General features: G+C 36.2%; 1 protein-coding gene and 1 long non-coding RNA gene across 5 annotated transcripts in view; one reads left to right on the top strand and one right to left on the bottom strand.

Moving 5' to 3' along the window:
- The window catches only part of LOC105485564 (roundabout guidance receptor 1), a 1,159,905-nt gene that overhangs the window by 856,549 nt on the left and 287,502 nt on the right, over nt 1–15,854 (bottom strand). The gene's annotated exons all lie outside the window — the stretch shown is intronic.
- The window catches only part of LOC105485540 (uncharacterized), a 113,884-nt gene continuing 112,467 nt past the window's right edge, over nt 14,438–15,854 (top strand). For all 3 annotated transcript variants that reach the window (XR_989643.3, XR_011620434.1, XR_989644.3), the window contains exon 1: nt 14,438–14,529. This is a non-coding gene — a long non-coding RNA (uncharacterized lncRNA). The remainder of the gene's footprint in view (nt 14,530–15,854) is intronic.

Here is a 15,854-nt window from a genome sequence, read left to right as displayed (position 1 = left end):
TGTAGTCCCAGCTACTCGGGAGGCTGAGGCAGGAGAATGGCGTGAACCCGGGAGGCGGAGCTTGCAGTGAGTCGAGATCTGGCCACTGCACCCCAGCCTGGGCGACAGAGCGAGACTCTGTCTCAAAAAAAAAAAAAAAAAAAAAAAAAAAAAAAAAAAAAAAGAATGAATTGAGATTAGTATAAACCGAAACAATGAGAAGTAACTGGAAATTATGCTTAGGTTAGAAGTCACGATGGTGGTGGAACTATAGGAAATAAAAAGCAAAACACCAAACAAAAACAAAACTTAAAAGGAGGGATTGCTATGGGTTTGCCTTTAAAATTGAATGACCTGAAAAAATTGACTTTAAAATTAAGAAGAAATGTAGGTACAACATTCATATATATCATGAGCTTTGGGTAGAAATCAGCAGCTGGATTTAAACTTCAACCCTGCCACAAAACTGTGCTTGCCTGGGCAGCTTTCTTGGCTACTCTAAGTTTAATTTTCTTTTCTATAAAATGAAGAAAATCATTTCACATGACTTGTGAGGAGGAAATGACTGAAATAACATACAACCAACACTAAGATAGTTAGCACCTAATAAATGTTGGTAATATGTATTATATTTTGGCAAATCTTTATTTTAAAATAGAAGTGCTCTTAAAACAAAGTTACAACAATCTGAACTAAGGACAATTTTTTTCTTCTTTTATATGGGTTAAAAAAAAAGTGTCAGTACCAGGATCGAAGCCAACGATTGGTCATTTAAAAATATAGTATTTTGGAATAGGACATCCATATAAAGTGTCCAGAATGGAGAAGTGGCTGAGAAGGAGCAACAATGAACTATGAGAAAGAGTTTTTAAAAACTGGTAAATGTTTTTAAGGGAATTGATGTGGTTAGGCTGTGTCCCCACCCAAATCTCACCTTGAATTGTAATAATCCCCACGTGTCAAAGGTGGGGCCAGGTGGAGATAATTTAATAATGGGGGCACTTTCCCCCATACTGCTCTTGTGGTAGTGAATACGTCTCAAGAGATCTGATGGTGTTATAAATGGTAAAAGAGAGCTTGTCCCCTACACAAGCTCTCTTGTCTGCCGCCATGGAAGATGTGACTTTTCTGCTCATTCACCTTCTGCCATGAAGCTCCCCCTGCCCCGGCCATGTGGAACTGTGAGTCAATTAAACCTCTTTCCTTTTTAAATTACCCAGTCTCATGTGTGTCTTTATTAGCAGCATGAGAACAGATTAATACAGTAAATATTTTTTTAAATTCTGAGGATATTTGTCTTCAAGGATTTAATGAACAATTATAATAAAATGATATTGATTTATTGTGTATATCCTGTAGAGTAGAATCAGAAGCCAGTTGATTTTCAACAAATGTGATAAGAACACACATTTGGGAGAGAAAAGTCTCTTCAATAAATGATGCTGGAAGAGTTGGATACCCACAGGCTGAAGAATGAAACTGCACCCTCATCTTTCACCATATACAAAAATGAAATCAAAAGTATCAAAGACTCAAATGTAAGACCCAAAGCTATACAATCACTGGAAAAAAAAATCACAGGGGAAATGCTTTATAACATTACACTGGGCAACAATTTTCTTGGATAAGACCTCAAAACCACAGGCAATAAAATAAAAAATAGATAAATGGGATTATATTAAACTAAAAAGCTTTTGCACAGCAAAGAAAACAGTCAACAGAGCAAAGACACAACCTATAAAACTGGAAAAAATATTTGCAGACTATACCTCATGCTTCAGCATATAGTATTAATTTCTATCTATATTAGATATATTATGAATTCATTGATTTAATAAACTAAAAAGATATCTTTTTTCTCACTATATTATGTTAAAGAATCATCATATAGGTTTGCATTAGTGGTGGTTTGTTAAAGCAAGAAACTGGAGGTTCATTATTAATGACTAACATGGTTTACTCCTATAAAAAATTATTTTTAAAAATTTCAAATTTTCTTTGACCAAGGTCTTCTGAATTTACAAAAAATTTTGATTCCTTTTCATCACACTTGAAAATGTCCATCAATGATACACTGGATAAAGAAACTGTAGCACATCTACAACATGGAATACTATGCAGCCATAAAAAAGGATGAGTTCATGTCCTTTGCAGGGACACGGATGAAGCTGGAAACCATCATTCTCAGCAAACTATCACAAGAACAGAAAACCAAACACTGCATGTTCTCCCTCAAAAGTGGGAGCTGAACCATGAGAACACATGGACATACGGAGAGGAACATCACACACCGGGGCTTGTTGGGGGGTGGAAGGTTAGGGAGGGATAACATTAGGAGAAATATCTAATGTAGATGACGGGTTGATGGGTGCAGCAAACCACCATGGCACGTGTATACCTATGTAACAAAACTGCATGTTCTGTGTGTGTACCCCAGAACTTAAAGTATAATAAAAATAATATTAATAATAAAAAATTTATCCAGGAAGAAACACTGAGTAGAAAATGTGTGCCGAAATGAATGCATGGGAGTGTTTTTTAAAGAGAAAACCTATTAATCAGAAATGACCTCATTGATATGGATTTCTCTCCCTCCAACCTCATGGGCAATTTCCCACAATCCTGCTCAATGTCATACTTCCTAGATTTTAGAATTAGAGATTCAGAGGGGGCCAAGAAATCGACAATTTTAGAACAACCCAGAAGTCAGATATCCCTCTTTAGGCCTATCCAAGAATCTGGGGTCAATCCTTAAATATATCCAATAACAAATATGACTTTTGATTTATGTCTGAGTAAATTATTCTTCTACGTGGAACTCACCTATTTTCTCATACTAGGATATATCATACAGACATATTAAAAGTAGTCATTGAACCAGAGCTAAGGACTTCAGGTACTGATGAGAGAAGAGGTACTACTTTGAGATATTTCAAATGTTAGGAGTTGGTGAGCTCCTTAAGCAAAGAAGGAGAGAAAAACCAAAATGCAACTTTATTATTTTAACTCTTAAACTAATTTTCTGGGGAAATTTAAAAACTAATTTTATTTGGGTTTCATTAAATTACTATGGATAGAGTCCTCTCTTGGTGCTTGGCTTTTAGCTGTCACAAGGAATATAAATGTGAGATGGTTTCCTGGTCAACCAAAGCTTCTGTCTGGTGAAGACAACCATTAAAAAAGGAATATTATAATAATTAAGGTTTGATGGCTTAGAATTTACTATCATGAATTATCTAATCTAATCTGGGGGTTAGATAGTTCTTCTTGAAAGAGGAGCTTTTAAACTAAGAACTAAAGGAAAATTAGGTATTAGCTAGGTGAGAGGAAGGTGCTAGGGAGTGAGAGTGGATGTGGGAGAGTGTTCAAGACAGAAGTGGACACACTGAATTAAAACACAAGTGGGTATATCCAAAAAGATATACCCAAGTCTACCCTCTAGTACCTGTGAATGAAACCCTATTTGGAAGTAGTAAAGTCTTTGCAGACATAATTAAGATACAGGTGTTTTATATGTAAGTTGGACCCTAACTCCAAAGACTAGTGTTCTTTATAAGAGAAAGTAGGAGATTGGAGAGACACAGGCCTATGACAGATACAGAGAGAAGACCATGTGAAGACTGAGGCAGAGACTGAAGTTATGCAGCCCAAGCCAACGAATGCCAAGGGTGGCCAGCAGGCATTGGAAGCTAGGAGAGCGCCATGAAGTAAATGGTCTCTCAGAGACTCCAGAGGGAACCAATTCTACCTAGGGTTGTATTAGCACGTTGGTTATAAACAAGAACACTAGCCTAGCAAATCAGATTTGGTTTTTTGTTAAGTTCTGTTCCTTAATTGCTAGGTGATTTTTGACAAGGTCTTACCATCTAGGAAAACTAGGAGAAATAATACCTGCTGAAATGGTCTCAGCAGGATACATCTTATATTTGAGATCCAAAATGAATCATTTTTAATACCTCCTGCTGTACACAACAAAATTATTTTCAGTGATAGTCATGGAATGAATAAATACTCCAAGACAATAATAGTATTAATGTAATTTAATTCCTTTTTGAACTTCTGGCCTTCAGAACTCTGAGACAATAATTTTCAATTGTTTTAAGATACAAAGGTTGTTTTAATCTGTAATGGCAGCCCTAGGATACTAATACATTCTTGATTTAGAATAAAAATCCTAGATAGTTTAATAAGCATACCCTTAATAAACAGAAAAAAAAATTACTCTTTATATCCAGGACTGCATTATGCATTTCATACCGAATACCAGCTTCCCATTAGCCAGAGAGCAATAAATTATATGTCTAAGAAATATGTGTGAGTTCTGAAAACAGCAAAATGAGTAAAGCACAGCTCATGCGTGTGAAGTGTTTAATAGTTTATAAAGTATTTTTTATCTTATAATTATTAATATTAACAAATATATTATGAATTATTTCATTTTACAGATAAGGACAGTGACCTGTTCAACCTTCTCCAGTTGCAGAAGCTAGATACATGTTAGTCAAAAACAAATGACCTCATGCTCTTTCAAGCTTTATACAAGATCCCATTGAGATGTCTGTAGTAAAGACAATTCAAGTGTGTACAAACTCCAGTGTTAGTAAGAGAGTCACTCATGTGCTAAGTGAATCTCTAAGTGACTGTATACCACAAGAAAAAGTTTACATAGCAACAAGTCAGACATCATAAATTTTTAAACAATAATTGAAAATCTGTGAAGCATGCTGGCTTTTTAGGCTGCAATCTTGTTTTCACTTTTATTTTTTCTCTGGCATTGGACAAGTCCTATTACTTTGATATGCCTCAGTTATTTCATTTTTAAAAATTGAGGTAATAGCATCTATTGCAGATGGTTAGGTGAGGGTTGAATGGAAACATAAATGCAAAGTTCTCAAAAGAGTACATGGTAAGTGCTCATTGAATGTTAGGTAGCATTAGCTATTAAAACATCTCCTTACTTTGTACTTTAGGAAGGCCACACATAAATTTTAAAACATCTTTTGTTTGTTTGTCTTATGCATGGTGTTAAATTAGATTTAGGACATTATTTTTGGAAAAAAAAGAAATAATTTGTGCCTCAAATAAGTTGGTGAAACACCAACCTACTCCTTGAAGATTTAGGATGTATAATATAATATATTTAAATAATCTTTAAACTTTATTCTAAATAAATTTGTATAACTTTGCATTTTCCTAATTTATTTGACAATAAAGTGCATTTTCTATGAAAGATCTATTAGCATGTTGCCTAAAAATAAGAACACTAGCCTAGCAAATCAGATTTGTTTTTTGTTAATTTCTGTTCTTTAATTGCTAGGTGATTTTGGAAAAGGTAACACTATCTAGGAAAACCGGGAGAAACAAAACTTGCTGATACTGTCTCAGGAAGGATGCAGCTTATATTTGACATCCCAAATGAGTCATTTTAATATGTCCAACTGTATGCAACAAAATTGTTTTCAGTAATATAGTCATGAAATGAATAGATACTCCAAAGGCATGAGAGTATTAAAGTAACTCAATTGCTTTTTCTGTTTTTTTTTTTGAGACGGAGTCTGGCTGTGTGGCCCAGGCTGCAGTGAGCAGTGCCATCTTGGCTCACTGCAAGCTCCGCCCCCCAGGTTCCCGCCATTCTCCTGCCTCAGCCTCCCGAGGAGCTGGGACCACAGGCGCCGCCACCACGCTGAGGTAATTTTTGTATTTTTAGTAGAGACGCGGTTTCACCATCTTGGCCAGAATACTCTAGATTTCTTGACCTTGTGATCCACCTGCCTCGGCCTCCCAAAGTGCTGGGATTATAGGCGTGAACTACTGCACCCGGCCTGCATTTTTTTTTTTTTTTTTTTTTTTTTGAGACGCAGTCTGGCTCTGTGGCCCAGGCTGGAGTGGGCGGCGCCATCTTGGCTCCCTGCAAGCTCCGCCCCCCGGGTTCCCGCCATTCTCCTGCCTCAGCCTCCCGAGGAGCTGGGACCACAGGCGCCGCCACCACGCCCGGCTCATTTTTTGTATTTTTAGTAGAGACGGGGTTTCACCGTGTTCGCCAGGATGGTCTCCATCTCCTGACCTCATGATCCGCCCGTCTCGGCCTCCCAAAGTGCTGGGATTACAGGCGTGAGCCACCGCGCCCGGTCAACTCAATTGCTTTTTTTTAAAAAAAAAATCTTTATTCTCACTGAGTTATAATTGTTTACATCAAATCAACTTTTAAATGCAGGTGTGTTTTGAACCATAAGGGTCAGAATGACAAACTGCATCCAAAGTGAGCTTGGAAATTTCTGAACTACTACATACTTTATCTCAAAATGAACATTTTGTTTAGTCTACATGTAGATAAGCCTGGGTGAGGTTCTGCTTCTGTAACTGGGAGTTCTTTGTATTACTGTTCACGTTGAATACATTGTTTATTAAAGGGTAAGAAACAAAAATGCTCTTATTTTCTGCTTCCAGATATATTATTACAACTCAATAAAGTCTGAATAACTTACAGAAAATTCCTCAGTTATGCACTAAACTATAATGGCAATCATAGAAGAAATTATAGCCACAAATATTGATTAGAATAGAACAAAACATTTTTGGAGGAGAGTATTTTGGAATATTTTATTACCATATTATTTAAAATTGTCAAGATATGGTGACATTAGTAAGGAGGATGATTTTTAGTAGGTTTTATTATTGTGTTTAAATTCTCTACAGAAAATGCCCTTTATTGCTTGCACCGTCTGGTCCTCCCCACTAGTTTGAACAAAAGTTTTAAGAACAAAGTCATAAAATGTACATAAGAGTTCTTTGTAAACCCCTAAGTACAACAAAACAGTAAGGTACCATTAAGAGTAGCAATTGGACTTTACTAGGGAGCTTCCTCCATTCGCAGAGGTTTTCTTACATTGTCGTTTTAACCTACAGACTCTTTGGAAGACTAGTGAAGCCTTTGGATCGCCTTTTTGGAATATTATTATTAATGGATAAAATAAAATAAATGGAGTTCGAATGATACTACAATCTGATGAAGGACTACTATCCAGAACCCACAAGGAACTCAAACAAATAGGCAAGAAAAAAAACCAAACAATCCCATCAAAAAGTGGGCTAAGGACATGTATAGATAATTCCCCAAAGAAGATACACAAATGGCCAATAAACATATGAAAAAATGCTCAACATCACTAACGACCGGGGAAGTGCAAATCAAAACCACAAGGCAATACCAGTTTACTCCTGTGAGAACAGCCAGAATTAAAAAACAATAGATGTTGGCATGGGTGTGGTGCAAAGGGAACACTTTACACTGCTGGTGGGAATGAAAACTAGTACAACCATTATGGAAAACAGTGTGGAGTAATTGTTTAAAGAACTAAAAGTAGAGCTAACATTTGATCCAGCAATCTCGTTACTGAGTGTCTACTCAGAGGAAAAGAAGTCATTATACGAAAAAGACACTTGCACATGCATGTTTATAGCAGCAAAATTTGCAACTGCAAAAATATGGAACCAGCCCAAATACCTATCAATTAATGAGTGGATAAATAAATTGTGGTGTATATATATACCATGGAATACTATTCAGTCATAAAAAGTAACGATATAATGGCATTTGCAGCAACCTAGATGGAATTGGAGACCATTATTCTAAGCGAAGTAACTCAGGAATGGAAAACCAAACATCATTTGTTCTCACTCATAAGTGGGAGCTAAGCTATGAGGATGCAAAGGTATAAGAATGATGCAATGGACTTTGAGAATTCAGGGGAAAGGGTGGGAAAGGTGTGAGGCATAAAAGACTACATGATGGGGAAGGAGTACACTGCTTGGGTGATGAGTGAACCAGGATCTCAGAAATCACCACCAAAGAACTTATTCATGTAACCAAACACCACCTGTTCCCCAATAACCTATGTAAATTCAAAAATAATAATAAATAATTTTTTAAGTTCAAGAAAAAAAAATTGGTAATGAAAATATCTTAAGTCTATGTTATGATAAATATGTGCTCTTTTATTAGCACATTAATTAATATGTGGCAGAACGTCAAATTTCCATGATATCTTGAAACATCTACGGCAACTGTAATGTAATAAAAAAATCAGTGATTTTGATTGGCACCAAAGTCACTGGTACTGCTAATACTACTGTGGTTTATTGTTATGCTCATAATTGGAAAACGCTAGACTTCCAGCAAGGTAAGTGGTAATATAGGCATACCGTTATTTTTATTCAAGTACTCAAATTCACTGCATTTTATTCAAACACATTTTTGGGGATCTGTGGATTCCAGATATATCACCCTCAACAGCTTAAAATGGACTTAAAAGTATCTGAACATCTCATCTCAACTGTTGAATCTGCTCTTTTGCTTGGGAAATTTCCACCAACAAGCTTGTAAATCTCTCAAGTTTGAATAGGTATAATGAGGATTTATAAGGGGTAAACAGTAAGTCCTTGAACATTGCTTTCTTTTTTATTAGGTGCAGATAAGGGATGGCTTATGATATGCAAGAAGATGCTTTTAAAAACATTTTCCCTGAAAAAACTAAAAATAAAAAATAAATTAAAAAAAAAAGTGGGAAAGCGCACAAAGATGAACATAGTATATGTTTACCGAGTTGGGTAAAGGAGGAGAAAAGCTGTGTTAAGCAGAATTTACCAAAGGATTTGGGTACAATTTTTCATTTTGAATTTCAGATTTTACAGGCAAATGATATATATAATATTTAGATCTAAATAACCAGACAACTTTAAAACACACTTTTCTTTAAAAATCAAGTTTAGGTACATTATATAAATTATTATACAAGATTCATAATTGTACATTTACCAGTTTAAGGTCCATGGATTCAATTTCCTTACTGATTTAGGATTATCTGGAATATTCTTGTCCAAAGGACTATGCATGCTTTTAACATTAACAAATTAGTTGAATAATCAATCTATATTAAATTATTAATCTATATGCGACTCTACCTTGATCCAAATAATTAAGTCTAATTTTAAAGACATTAGTGCATGTTTCCCCTTCTTCATTTTGTATATGTCATAGCCTTACCCTTTATGCTACAGAGAATACTTATAATAACTCTGTTGGCTGCAATTCAGTCACCAGGAAGTGAAAGCAAATGGAAGCACCAAATAAGGCTGCAATTGTCCCGGGATCTATAGAAGAAAATAATCAAGTGAAGGTCTAAAACTAGGATTTTGATTAGGGAAGGTGAGTTGCTGAACAATCGACTTGGAGGATTAGAGAAATGTCTTGATGTTCTTTGGGGGCCCAAATCCTGATAAAGCTACCTTTGATTCTAGATGGAAAGCACTCAGCAATAACCAATGGTTAAAAAATACAGCTTACTCAACCTGGAACTGAATCTGCAGACAGAAAAAAAGAAAAAAGACTTACATGTTAAGCTTGTCAATATAAGACAGTTACTGAACTATGTGCCTGGAGGATTTCAACACGTGCGGTTGAAATACTTTATATGTCGATTGTGTGGAAAGCACCGTTCCAACCCCATGTGCTGTTCGATTCCCAGAAACCCTGAGCTGCTTGGGGGGATTATTTAAATTTTTCAGAATGTAATGTGTACTTCCAGAGTCCACCTTTTTATTTTACTCATTTTTATTCCCTTCATCCCCATACCACCTTTCAAATCATTTCCAGTGTTACCTGTCTTTATGAAGCCTTCCTCATTGCTGTTCTCTACCTGCCAGTAGAACTGCTGAACCATTCTTTAGCTCTCCCAGGAAGCTTTGCCTACCGCTTTAGAACAGCCTTTCTCTGACCCATGCATGACTGTGTTACATCACAGAAACTTGAGATTTTTTAACGGCTAGGTAAGCAATGGAGCAATTTCTGACTTGGCAACTATGGCTGAATAAACTAAAATCCAGAATAAACTACAAATACATAACAACAACAACAACAAAAACAGAAGAGTATAATATATACCCCACTAAGGTGAGGAAAATGCAGAGTACTCTAGAGGCACATTGGGAAAGAATCTGAGAGTCACACTGTATTATAACACACCTCTGTATTACTCCCCTTTTTAGCATAGGCTCTAAGCAGAACTTAATAAACAATTATTGCCCAAATCAAGACATAAATGATAATGGAATGTAAATCACACTCTGTAAATAATCTATGATCTAGAACAGTGGTCCCCAAACTCTTTGGCACCTGGGATGGATTTTGTGGAAGACAGTTTTTCCACGGATGTGGGTATGGGGGGAAATGGTTTCAGGATGAAAGTGTTCCACCTCGGATCGTCAGGCATTAGTTACATTCTCACAAGGGGTATGCAGCCTAGAACCCTCACGTGCGCACTTCACAGTGGGGTTCACGGTCCTGTGAAAATCCAATGCCTCGCCTGTCTGACAGGAGGCGGAGCTCAGGTGGAAATACTTGCCCGCTCACTGCTCACCCCCGGCTACGTGGCCACGTCCCTAACAGGCCACGGACCTGTACTGGTCCCCAGCCCAGGGGTTGGAGAACCCTGATCTAGAGTAGGAAGGATGCATAGGAGAACGGCCTAAAGCTGGTGTCTGGAAGTCACTCTCGTAGAACCTAAATATCTGTCAAACCTTTGGAAAGTTACCTCACCATGATGGGTAATGGATATAGGAAATATACAGTATCAAAAAAGCCTTAATTTTTAATGGACCTGCAAATAACTCACTGGTTAATTCTTATTACTTTAGTTAAGAGAATGTTATCCCTTAAAATTTATACAAATGTTATGTTGATTAAATGAAAATTGGTCTTCTGGAACTAGATCTTTCATCAACAATATTTTAGAACCTGAGCATAAGTAGTATAAGACATTCCGTGATGTTATTGTGCTACATTTAGTCCAATATACATATACCAACTCAGGCCACCTTAACACGGAAGTTCGCTTTCCCTAGTTTTCCTTTTAAAAATTCAATAGAAAATGTACATTTACCTTAGTCATTTTGACTACTTTGACACCGAAATCTAAGCAAACCATAATAAGAAAGGAAAAATAAATCTAAAAACATACACAATACCAAGTACTGAAAAAGCTTTTTGTGCAAAATTACAACTCATCTTCATAGTCAGTGTTACCGGGTTTTAACTACAATTCTTTTACACATTTTTGAAAGTGGATTTTATTGCCAGAATGCCAAATACTCTCTTATTAAAGAAACATTACAAATATTTAGAACCAGGAATCATTTTCAAAGTATTTAGACATTTTTGATATAATTGAGCACATTTTATACACACATTTTGATTCTTTGATGCAGTGAACTGGGTCTTATAGAATATGTTCCAATATATTATTCGAATGAATTCTAGTCCTTGGTTTAACCTTTGTATTATTATTTCTCAAGTATATAGGGGATATATTGAAATCAATATGGGTCTAAAGAGCTTTTCCTTTCTAGATGGGCACACTTCATATGCATTTATTCCCCTGATTATGATCAAGCTCTGCTAGATGGGCTAGGTAAATTTTTTTTCTCACTTAACGCATCTTATTGTACACACTGGTATTACCTTTTGTTCAATATTGCTCTCATTTCACTATAGAGATTTCCAGCAAATATACAGAAGAATTTGTGTGTATGTGTGTGTGCCCATGTTGTTGGCTTAACAAATATAAATTATTAAGATTTTCAATGTCATTTTCAAAACTTAAACTAGCTGCGGAAATCAATGCATATTTGAGAAATTGGAGCTTGGTTTAGTTTATGTGTGGGGATATTATCAACTTTACTTTAACAAAAGAACCATTTACCTTCATGGGACTATAGTTCTTTTGTCCTTAGATCATTCTAAATCACCACTATTACATATTATTTTATTTTATTTCTAATAGGCTATACATATGCTATTCCAGGGGAAAGTGTAATATAGCAATTTCTTTCCAGCACAGAGAAGACATGTGAGATCAATTTTTTTTTCTCCATACATTTCCTATTTTAACACACAGTAACTAATTTTACTTGCCAGATTTTATGGCCTTTTATTGGTTATGCAGTTTTATTTATATTCTTGCTTGCGACTAATTATCACATTCTGCATAATTTATAATGTATTCTACTGATGGTGAAGCCTGAATGATGAAATCCATCTATAGAAAGAAATCGACTGCCTTGCAACGAAAATGCCAAGGAGAGTATGAACAGAAATTGTAAAAGACTGAGGCATTTCTACTTAAAGTGAACTCGCTTCCTTTGTTCTGCAAACGAAAAATAAAGATATTAATAGAATGGAGCTCAGCTGAATTTTGTCCAATACAATTTTATCTACCTTTTGTAAACTATGTGATTTCTTGCACCACCTAATTAAAAAAATAAAAACCAGGTGTAAGTGGACAATTTGTCAATGACTTCATCTGCAGAGATAATTCTGTGAATAGCCTAGGAGTTCTTTTGTGACTATTATTTCCATTACAAAACACTGGCCTGCTTCAAAGAGGTAGAATTAGTCTATTAATGCATTCCTTTCCCATGTCTGTCAACTAGCTTGAGCCTCTAATATGGGAATATGCCTTATAAACAAATGTTTCCCATACCTAATGGTCAAGTTTCTTGAACTGACCATTCTGTGCTACTGATATTTAAAATTTTTGAACCATTTTTAGTGCCAACACTGATCTTTATTGATCTCTAATTTTTATTTTGTCCCCTGGCAACCTTATTCATTTTGCCACTTGGACCTTGCTTTCAATCTTAGAGAAGTTGAACATAGTTCAGAAGACATTTTGGTATTATTTCTATCAAATTTAAAAGGAATGTGCTATATTGCCTTTTCTTTTATTAATATGAAAATCTGGACACTTTCCTAAATAACAAAAATTATGTGAAAGAAGAGATTTACAGAAATGGAAAATAAACTGATGGATTATGACTCTTAAGTGAATTTGACATAGAAAATATATATCCTATGCTTTCTCCTACTACTGCCTTAAAAGCTTTCATATCTTTGTGATCTGGATTCCTATAAATTTCAATTTATAAATAGTTGGGAATTATTCATACATTTATTCACATACATATTATATTTACGTCTCATGTACTTTGTAAGGACACTGACAAAAATATTGATTCCATCAGTATCATAATCAAAACTAAGCTTTTGTGCATAATTTTATTACTTATTTTGGATAATACACAGCTAGGCTCTACCTACGTGAAGATGTAGAAGATGTACTCCCTGTTACAAGAAACTTAGTATTTGTTTGGGAATTGATATGGTTTGGCTGTGTCCCCACCAAAATTTTATCTTGAATTGTGGCTCCCGTAAGTCCTATGTGTTGTGGGAGGGATCTGGTGGCAGATAATTGAATCATTGGGGCAGTTTCCACCATACTGTTCTCGTGGTAGTGAATAAGTCTCACAAGATCTAATAGTTTTATAGGGGCAAACCCCTTAAACTTGGTTCTCATTCTCTCTTGCCCGTTGTCATCTAAGACATCACTTACTCTTCTGCCATGATTGTGAGGCCTCCCCAGACATGTGGAACTGTGAGTCAATTAAATCTCTTCCCTTTATAAATCACCCAGTCTCCGGTATGACTTTGTTAGCAGCATAAAAACGGACTAATGCAGGAATGCGTATAAATAATAATAAGGATCACTTATAAAGAACTTCATGGTTGCTAAGTAAGACAGTATAAAATAAGTACAAAATAAATGGGTAAGCAAATGCTAAAAAACAGACCTTCCAAGGACCGTGATAAACATAGAGGGATGTAGAACTGGACTTGGACTTGAAACTTCAAAATAAAGATAGGATATAACATTTACATCTATTTAGGAAACAGCGTTTGACCAGTGGAATAAATAGTTAATTTTATCCTCAAGTCCATTTTCCTCTTCTTCTATAATAATTGTTCTAGCTGTGCAATCAGCTGCCCAGCTGGAAATCTGCAACATGGCCGAGCCAAGCTCCTCAACAACAGGGTGTGTTGAAACAGCAAAAGGGAATTACACAGAGAACTCTTGTGGAATAGAGCGACTTCCCCACCCTGTTCTGCCCACTGACCACAGTTGTGTCATGTAAAATATATAAACTTCTTTGTTTGAAGCAATATTTATTTTTATTTTTCTTTATGTCATGGTATTATAATTTTTGCCCTATCTTTTATAACTTCTAACACAGATAGCAAAGACTGCATCCAGAGACATTGTGAAAAATGGCAGATGAAATGAAAGATTGTTAATTCTGTCATGACACAGAGCAAGGTAAAGAGGAAAGTAAAGAGGAGTGTTAGAGTGTAATAATTGCGGTCCCACTGAATGGGGGTGAAAGTGAGTTTTCAGTAAGCCTTGCTTTGGGAAAAGCCAAAGAGTTTAGTTTTTGATAACTTGCCTCTGAAGAAATGACTGCATTCAGATGAAAATGCAGTCATGTATCTCTGAATGCCAAGGAAACAAGTCCTGGGAACATCACAAAGGGTACATTCACAAACCTAGATGCTGCAGCCTACTACATACTTGGACTGTATGATGTAACCTACTGCTCCTAGGTTACAAACCTGTAAATCATGTTACTGTACTGAATGCTGCAGGGAATTGTAACAAAATGGTAAGTATTTGTGTACCTAAACATAGCAAATGTGCAGGAAAGCTGTGATATTATGAAGAATCTTATGGGACCACGGTCATATGTGTGGTCTATCATTGACTGAAGCATTGCTAAGATGAGCATGGCTGTGCCTAGCAGACAGTCATGGATCTGGGGCGGGACGGGGGGTGGGGGAACCAAAAAGAAAGCCAGGAGAGAAATCTCTAATATGGGAGCAGTTCATGTAGAAGAGAGAGTGGAAAACTGGGGAAGGAAAGCTTTCTCAGTGGGAGAATTGAGAAGAAAAGTGTGGGTCTGACTGAGGATTGAGCCTTGAGGTACAAGGCATTTAAGCATCAGGAGATCTAACTGCTTTCAAGGACATAACCACAATAGAGAGGAACATTTAATACACCATTTGTTAGCCAAGGTCACTCTTCCCTCTGAGGATAGAAACAGCTCTGACCTTGATCAGATGACCTAAATGTTTGCTTTGTCTTAGAGATCCCCCACGGGGATCAATCACGTTCCTAGTCTTTTTGAGCCTTAAAACTTTTGTCTGTAAAGTGGGGTGATGCATGTTTAAAGTGATCGTACAGGTGCTAGACTGTCCATTTCTCTGCTTGATAAAAGGTCCAGTCATTTTCCAAGAAAACTGTCAGATGTCAGCACTTCTGTGAAGGCAGAACCCTGTGGAAAATTTCATATCTTTTGACTCTGGTATACTTAAAGTGTTGCGGGAAAGATGTCATTTATCCTTGTAGATTTAAAGTCATTCTGTCACATACTCACTATAATAACAAAGCTTAGTTATTAAATAAGTGCCACAAATAGGGATTTCAGGCATATATATAATGTGTATATATATGGTGATAAAATGATTGAAATATTTTAAAAATTGGCTGAGAGTTAGAAATAAGAATGGTTGTATAATTTAGAAGCCATAATTGGGGATGTTGTCTGCTGCTAATTTGAAAAGCCATAATATGCATGTAACAGTTCTCTCCTGTGCTCTAATATACTTGAGGGCCAGTGGATAAATATGGGTTAAGTATATTGTGATAAATCACATGGTTTATACACCACTATCATTGCACTATCTTTTTTTTTTTTTTTTTTTTTTTTTTTTTTTTTTTTTTTTGAGACAGAGTCTCACTCTGTCACCAGGCTGGAGTGCACTGGCACAATCTTGGCTCACTGCAAGCTCTGCCTCCCAGGTTCAAGCAGTTCTCCTGCCCCAGCCTCTCGAGTAGCTGGGACTACAGGCGTGCACCACCACGCCCAACTAATTTTTGTATTTTTAGTAGAGATGGGGTTTCGCCATGTTGGGCAGGATGGTCTTGATC

The sequence above is a fragment of the Macaca nemestrina genome, chromosome 2 (genome assembly GCF_043159975.1).
Source record: "Macaca nemestrina isolate mMacNem1 chromosome 2, mMacNem.hap1, whole genome shotgun sequence".
Classification (NCBI taxonomy): domain Eukaryota; kingdom Metazoa; phylum Chordata; class Mammalia; order Primates; family Cercopithecidae; genus Macaca; species Macaca nemestrina.
The sequence above is the reverse complement of the archived record's forward strand: the minus strand, read 5'-3'. Positions and strand labels throughout refer to the sequence as shown.